The sequence below is a fragment of the Triticum dicoccoides genome, chromosome 3A (assembly GCF_002162155.2).
Source record: "Triticum dicoccoides isolate Atlit2015 ecotype Zavitan chromosome 3A, WEW_v2.0, whole genome shotgun sequence".
NCBI lineage: Eukaryota > Viridiplantae > Streptophyta > Magnoliopsida > Poales > Poaceae > Triticum > Triticum dicoccoides.
Window position 1 is genome coordinate 552,102,975 of NC_041384.1, and position 8,521 is coordinate 552,111,495.

The following is an 8,521-nucleotide window of genomic DNA, read 5'->3' on the forward strand; positions in this document are numbered from 1 at the left end:
CGCCGAACCAAAGTATGACATGCTGGTAAGCAGTATGACTTATATCGCCCACAACTCACTTGCATTCTACTCGTGCATAACATCAACCCATAAAACCTAGGCTCAGATGCCACTGTTGGGGAACATAGTAATTTCAAAAAATTTCCTATGCACACACAAGATCATGGTGATGCATAGCAACGAGAGAGGAGAGTGTTGTCTACGTACCCTCGTAGACCAAAAGCGAAAGCGTTAGCACAACGCGGTTGATGTAGTCGTACGTCTTCACGGCCCGACCGATCAAGCACCGAAACTACGGCACCTCCGAGTTCTAGCACACGTTCAGCTCGATGACGATCCCCGGACTCCGATCCAGCAGAATGTCGGGGAAGAGTTCCGTCAGCACGACGGTGTGGTGACGATCTTGATGTTCTACCGCCGCAGGGCTTCGCCTAAGCGCCGCTACAATATTATCGAGGATTATGGTGCAAGGGGGCACCGCACACGGCTAAGAGATCAATGATCAATTGTTGTGTCTATGGGGTGCCCCCTGCCCCCGTATATAAAGGAGCAAGGGGGAGGCGGCCGGCCTAGGAGGAGGGCGCGCCAAGGGGGGAGTCCTACTCCCACCGGGAGTAGGACTCCTCCTTCCCTTGTTGGAGTAGGAGAGAAGGAAAGAGGGGGAGAGGAACAAGGAAAAGGGGGCTGCACCCCTTGTCCAATTCGGACCAGAGGGGGGGCGCGCGCCTCCTTCCTTTTAGCCTCTCTCCTCTATTCCCGTATGGCCCAATAAGGCCTATATACTCCCCGGTGAATTCCCGTAACTCTGCGGTACTTCGAAAAATACCGAATCACTCAGAACCTTTCCGATGTCCGAATATAGTCGTCCAATATATCGATCTTTACGTCTCAACCATTTCAAGACTCCTCGTCATGTCCCCGATCTCATCCGGGACTCCGAACTCCTTCGGTACATCAAAACTCATAAATTCATAATATAACTGTCATTGAAACCTTAAGCGTGCGGACCCTAGAGGTTTGAGAACAATGTAGACATGACCGAAACACGTCCCCGGTCAATAACCAATAGCGGAACCTGGATGCTCATATTGGCTCCCACATATTCTACGAAGATCTTTATCGGTCAAACCGCATAACAACATACGTTGTTCCCTTTGTCATCGGTATGTTACTTGCCCGAGATTCGATCGTCGGTATCTCAATACCTAGTTCAATCTCATTACCGGCAAGTCTCTTTACTCGTTCCGTGATACATCATCTCGCAACTAACTCATTAGTTGCAATGCTTGCAAGGCTTTAGGTGATGTGCATTACCGAGAGGGCCCAGAGATATCTCTCCGACAATCGGAGTGACAAATCCTAATCTCGAGATACGCCAACCCAACAATGTATTATTTCCTTCACCCGACGCACCCAATGGGTCGTGGATTCACCTTCCTCTTGCTTGCAATTAGTCAAGTCCACAATCGACATGGGTTGCTTGCATTTATCTTTGAAGTTCTGAATAAACCGGGCTTTTAACTCTGCCCATGAGCCGATGGAATTGGGTGGCAACCCCTTCAACCAAGTGCGAGCTGTTCCATCCAACATCATGGTGAAGTACTTGGCCATCGCTGCGTCACTGACCTCCAATAACTCCATGGCCATCTCGTAACTTTCAATCCATGCCCCGGGTTGTAAGTCAGCTGTGTAATTAGGCACCTTACGAGGCCCCTTAAAATCCTTTGGCAAGCGCTCATTACGCAGAGCCGGCACCAAGCAAGGGACACCTCCAGTCCTCGTGGTCACACCTGCTTCAACAGAGGTCGTTGGATAAACTGGAAAAGCTTGGTGAACCGCCTGCTCAGCTGCCTGTTGAACTGCCCGCTCAGCCTCTTGGCGAATCCTCTCCTGGTTAGCCAAGTTAAGAGCTCCACCACGTGCCAGGTCATGCCTGCGCGGCTGGTTACGGCGCTGGGTGTTGCTTGACACGGCCGCTGAATCCATATGCCTGTTATAGCTTGGGCTCCGACTTGGGCGAGGGGTTGAATGAATTCTGTCTCGACTATAAGAATACGACTCCTGCCGTGCTAGAGCCGTCTGAAGAAGTTCTCTGACCCTTCGCGTTTCGATCGCCGTTGGAGATTCGCCTTCCATGGGGAGAGCCGCCAAACGTGCTGATGCAGTGATCAGATTCTCCAGAGGGCTAGGAAAATGACCCGATGGCGTCTGTGTATAACGAGGCGGAGCAGTGTTAACACGAGGGGTTTCCATAGCCCACGGCTGACCCGGTGCCGCAGCCCCGGGTGTTGTAATCCGGTTTGCCTCCGGTGGGTTACTGGGACCGGCTCCGAGTGTGTGGAAGAGGTTCCTAGGATCGTAAGTCAGGGGTAGACGTGATTGAGTCTTTTGGTGCCTTCTCCTCATGACCTCGTTTGATGCGTTCAGATTCATCGAGAGTTGAAAAGCCTCTGATTGAAGTTGCTAAGCCCGAGCATCCAAAGCCGCCCGCTCTGCAGCCATCCTGACGTCCTCCGCTGCCAAGTTTTCCTTGGCTTGAGCTACCTCCCCACGTAACCGTGCCACCTCTGCATCATGCTGAGCCTTATCCGCCAGTTCAACCATGGCAGTCAACAGGGCTGTCATCCTATCCATGAGATCCATCAGCACCTAAGCCGGCGGGCGCGCGGGGTCTCCTGACCTGGCCGCTGCCGTCCCGGTGGTTATTGCTGCCGCAGCCGTAGAGTTTTGAGCGGGCTGCGTACCAGTCATGAAGATCCTCGCTCTGTTCGGCGGCTCAAAGGGGTCCGGAATACTGCTGCCATCGGAACAGCCCCCTAGCCCGCCATCTTGTAGTTGATACAATGAATCCGTCTCGCCTGTGGACGACTCACCGTTAGAATAGATGGCCGTCTCACCGCCATCCACAAATCCTTCAGAGAACTCCCCTCCATGGATGCAACCCACGAAGGCACGCCTCACGGTGGGCCGAGTCCGGGCGGGTCTCGCACGCTGAGCCGTCTCGATGAGGTCGGTGCAGATGCCCGGCTCAGGGCCCGGCTCGCTGATCCGGCCGATGAAGACGTTGATTCCGCCGAAGGGGACCCGGTACCCGTACTCAATTGAGTCGGCGTCGGGGCCCCAGCCTTCATCGTCGATGTAGATCTTGCCGCGACGACTCTTAGTCATCCGGTCCACAATGTATCCCTTGAGCCCTTCAAAGTTGCCCTTCAAGAACTCAAATCCACCGTGTGCTGGCCCCACGGTGGGCGCCAACTGTCGTGGAATTGTCACGGTAGATGCCCTAGTGAAAGGACTTAGTTGTGGATCCATCGCAACTAGGAAGCTTAAAGGGGTTAATCGGGACAAAGGACACAAGAGGTTTATACTGGTTCATCCCCTTGCGGTGAAGGTAAAGCCTAGTCCAGTTGATGTGGTATTGCTAGGTTTCGATGACCAAGGGGTGAAATACGCTAGCCTGGCTCTCGATCGGTTGTTTCCTGCCCTAATCCGCCGCCGGGTCGTCCCCTTATATACACGGGTTGACACCCTGCGGCCTACAGAGTCCCGGCCGGCTCATACAACGTGTCCGGCTCGGTGACATCTTTTTCATGCCTTACTTTACAAGTCTTAGTCATACATGGCGGTTTACACTTACGGGCCTTAAGCCGCCTCTGGGCTTGGGCCTACTACAAGCCTTATCATAAATCGTCATCTCGTATACTCTTCGGGCTTCCTTTAAGTAACCCTCCATTGTGATTGACCCGGCCCCTCCTGGGCGGGTCATACCTGGTAGTCATATCCAACACAATCCGATAAGATAACTTCAAAGGGAAAACTCAATCCATTACAAGAGAGTAGAGGGGGAGAAACATCATAAGATCCAACTATAATAGCAAAGCTCGCAATACATCAAGATCGTATCACCTCAAGAACACGAGAGAGAGAGAGAGAGATCAAACACATAGCTACTGGTACATACCCTTAGCCCCGAGGGAGAACTACTCCCTCCTCATCATGGAGAGCACCGGGATGATGAAGATGGCCACGAAAGAGGGATTCCCCCCTCCGGCAGGGTGCCGGAATGGGTCTAGATTGGTTTTCGGTGGCTACGGAGGCTTCTGGCGGCGGAACTCCCGATCTATTCTGTTCTCTAATGTTTTTAGGGTATATGGACATATATAGGCGAAATAAGTCGGTCAGGGGAGCCACGAGGGGCCCACGAGGGTGGGGGTGCGCCCAGGGGGTAGGGCGCGCCTCCCTGCCTCGTGCCTCCCTCGAAGCTTCCGTGCCGTCTACTCCAAGTCTCTTGGATTGCTTCTGTTCCAATAATAAGTTCCATGAAGTTTCAGGTCAATTGGACTCCATTTGATTTTCCTTTTCTGCGATACTCTAAAACAAGGAAAAAACAGAAACTGAAACTAGGCTCTAGGTTAATAGGTTAGTCCGAAAAATCATATAAAATAGCATATAAATGCATATAAAACATCCAAGGTTGATAATATAATAGCATGGAATAATCAAAAATTATAGATACGTTGGAGACGTATCAGCCACACCCTCTGGACCATGTACTTCCAACGCCGTCGCGAGGAGTGGATCACCTCCACCAACGGCCTCATCCCCCACGCGAGTGGTGGGGCGTGCCAGGCCGCACCCTCGAGGCCGTCCACGACCACATCGAGACCGGCAACGTGCCGCGCCTCGAGTACCCGTCGCGGTCGTCCTTCTCTCGTTGTCGTGGGAGCTCCTAGACGCCGCGGCGGATGGAGCCGGGGTCGTCCTCGTCGTCGGGCTCCGGCTCCCCGGCGCTCCGCCCCGTCAAGCCCGAGCCGGAGGAGAGACTGCTCGGGCACCGCACCCGCAGCGGTGCCCTCGTCATCAACGAGGGTGCCCGGCCCTCCCCGTGCGGCTTCCTCCGCCTGGTCCGGCCAAAGCCCGAACAGGGGCTGCTCCCGGTGAAGCTGGAGCACGTCGAGATGGCGGCCCCCGACGACGAGTCCGCCCTCAAGTGGGCGAAGGAGGACTACGTCCGGGAGCAGGTACGGTGCCAGCGCCGGGCGTACGAGGAGCTCCAGGCCCGGCGCCGCGGGAGCGAGGAGGGCGGCGTCATCGTCCTCGACAGCGACGAGGAGGACGAGGCCGGGCCGTCCAGCGCCCCACCGCGCGTCGGCGACCCCGGCCAGGGTTGCAGCAGGGACGGCGGCGGCATAGGCCAGGCACGCGACGACGACGACGATGGCGACGACGGCGACTACATCGGCTTCTACAGGCTTCTCGGCATGTAGACGTCGGTGGCGACGGCTAGGCGCGTAGTTTGGCGTGGTTTAGGCGTAGTTTGCACGCTTTCATGTTTTTTTATACAAATTTCAATGAAGTTTCGCCGAATTCGTGTCAAAATCGCCGAGTTTGCATATATTTGTGTGGAATATCGCCAAACCCGGAGCGACCTGTGGGCTGACGACTGGGAACAATGTCGCCCCCACGCCCCAATCTAGCGTCGGCTCGCTCTCAGACGGTTCTTTTTCAGCGTACTGGGAGGCCGAACGGCTGGAGATGGTTTTATAGCGTAGGCATTGCCGGGCCCGAGCGCATCGGTGTGGCGGTGTCTAGTGACTACACCGGCTTCTACAGGCTTCTCGACATGTAGACGTCGGCGACAACGACGGTGGCTAGGCGCGTAGTTTGGCGTAATTTGCATGTTTTCATGTTTTTTCCAAATTTCAATGAATTTTCGCCGAGTTCGTGTCAAAATCGTTGAGTTTGCATATATTTGTACGGAATATCGCCGAACTCGGGGCGACCTGTAGGCCGACGACCGGGAACAATGTCGCCCCCACGCTTCAATCTAGCGCTGCCTCGTCTCAAGTGCCTTTTTTCGACGCTCTGAGGGTGAAGATGGTCTTATAGCGTAGGCATTGCCGGGCCCGAGCGCATCGGTGTGGCGGTGTCTAGCGAAATTTGTTTACGCCGGCAAGATGGCGATCCTTACTGTTATTTTCCCGTGTTCCAGAGCAGACAAGGGGCGAATCTCCCTCTTCTTCGGGAAGTCACTGCTGCTAGTCTGTCGAAATTGGCCTTGATCTAGAGGCAGGTGCCAACGGTTACCTGTAAGGCTAGCCATAGTGGGGGTAATTTAGGTAGTAACTTAACACATCCCAAGACGATTTTGCTTATGTGGCAAGTATTTAATGAGGAGAGAGGTGCTTGGAGTAACATAATATATTACTGTAACATAGCGCTTACCGAGGTAAAATGAGTCTATAAAGCAATAAATGAAACAAACTATGACACTACTATTAAGATATTTTGCACTATGGAGGTAGTAACTTACACTAGTGTCATGCATATGACACTAGTCTAAGTTACTCCCCACTATGACCAGCCTAATGTCCCACGCACGTACCGGCAAACGCATGCGGGCACGTTCCCCATTGTTATAAAATAAACAAAAACTTGCATTAGCATAATGTAGGACATTCTTCCGTGACCTTGACGATCTGATCAAATCATGCTACCGCTTCGCTTCAGCTGAGCCGAGCATGAAAGAGAAGGACCCACCGAACAGCCCGTGGAAGAGAAAACAAGGAAAAGCTCGCTGCATGCGGCGACTGCGTGCAGGTGCTACAGGACGTCGGGAGGAATCTTTGGCGACGGGGCACTCATGGCGAGGAGCGTACGCGACATGGCTTTGAGTAGTAAAACAAATGCCGGGGCCACGAGTGGGAGGAGTAGAAACAACCTTCCGAGTAATTCACGCCGTGAACGATCGATTTCCGGACGTGATTGCCGATTGGTTGGGCCGGGCAAAGAGGCAATGATTCCATCCTTTTGATCCCTCTCGTTTCCTTTCTGTCTGCTCGTCGTCCTCACAGACAAACAGGCAGCAAGTCGCCGTGCCGATGGAAGGGCTCCATCCACCGGCGCTCCAGTACCTAGCTGCTCCGGTGAGCGGTGGCCGGGGCGAGCAAAAGGCGGAGGAGTCACAGCAGATAAAAAGGCAGAAAAGCAAAAACACCTGCCATGATCAACTCCCTCCAAGCCAATCCAAAGGAAGACCATGGAGTGGTGTAATTTTCACTCGGGGCCACGCCACACCGGGAGGCCGACAGTGCGTGTTGCTCGCATCGCATCGCATGCGTTTCCTGACTGCACAACAATGCTGGCCGGACCGACCAGGAGGCCAGGCCCCCAGCGAGCCGAGTATGTATGCTTGTGTTTGTGCCGTGTGTGTCTCGTGTCATGTCACCATCGGTTATCCCTGCTTCTCAATGGCAATGAACAAGTGTTTACCCCGCAAAAGAAAAAGACAATGAACAAGTGTCTCTTTTCTTTTCCTTTCCAACAAGGTGAAAACACATGCAGATTTTTTATTTGTGATGAGAGGCAAAGGTGGCATTTGACCATTGCAAAAGTGGCTTGGCAGGTGGACCTTGATCCTAGGGTTCGAGCCCGTGAAAGCTGTTGGCAGTGATTATTTTGATGCGCACTGAGGATAGATCAACTCATGAGCTGCATGCCACGACTGAAGCACACAATTTTATGCTACAGTACTCGGTAGAGTGCCTGACCTTGTGCTGCGCATAGTTTTTGGATACTGTATTTCAGCTTGGGGCCGATGCCGCATGCCCACGTCCCACATGCGTTCGAGATCTTTTGTGGATGGAAAACTATGGTCCCTTTGTGATTACAAAAATATACTCCTACATGATCGTAGTGTCCTACGCCACACTTCCTTGTACGGTGAATGAGCGGGCTGTTGATCATGTAGCAGGTTTGCAATCATCCAGCATAGCCGAGTAATGCACGGGGAATTTCACAAAAACAAACAGCTGATCAACTCGACTTATGCTGGATAAAACAGGATTGCGAGCAAACGCGCGGGTCTGCAACCCATGTAGCGCCATCTGTGTATTTGTATATCTAATTTTTGCCTTCAGTCAAAATTTTAAAATTTGGACCAACTATATAGAAAAGAATAGTAACAAATATATATGACATAAAATTGATATATTATGAAAGTACATTTTAAAACAGATCTACCTATTGATACTAATTTAGTGTCATAAATGTTATCACTTTTCTTTATGAAGTTGGTCAAAGTTTTAAAATTTTGACTTAGGACGAAATCTTGATGTACACTTATTCGTGGACAGAGGGGTAGTTTGTTAAACAGTTTGCGACCCTTTTTTTTTACGATTTGATCAAATAAACTCGCGTAGTTCTTTCAGGTGACGAAATTCATTAATGCGATAACCATAAGTCGAGTTGTTCAGCAGACCACTCCGAAGCAAGGGTCGTGTGTCATTGGCAGCTGCAACCGCCTTAGCTTAAAAAAAGCCTAGGGTTCCTCCGCCTTCCGTTGGCGCTGCCGCCGGTCCGTCTTGCCTCTGGTGGCCTTAGGGCCATAGGGGCACGCTAGATCTCGGTCCTTGCCGACGGAAGGACTCCGTTTTTAGATGTTTCTTCGAGTTTTGTTAGGATTTGTGTTCTGCTCAGGAAGACGAGACGGCAGCGGCTCTCTGAAGATGAAATAAGCCCC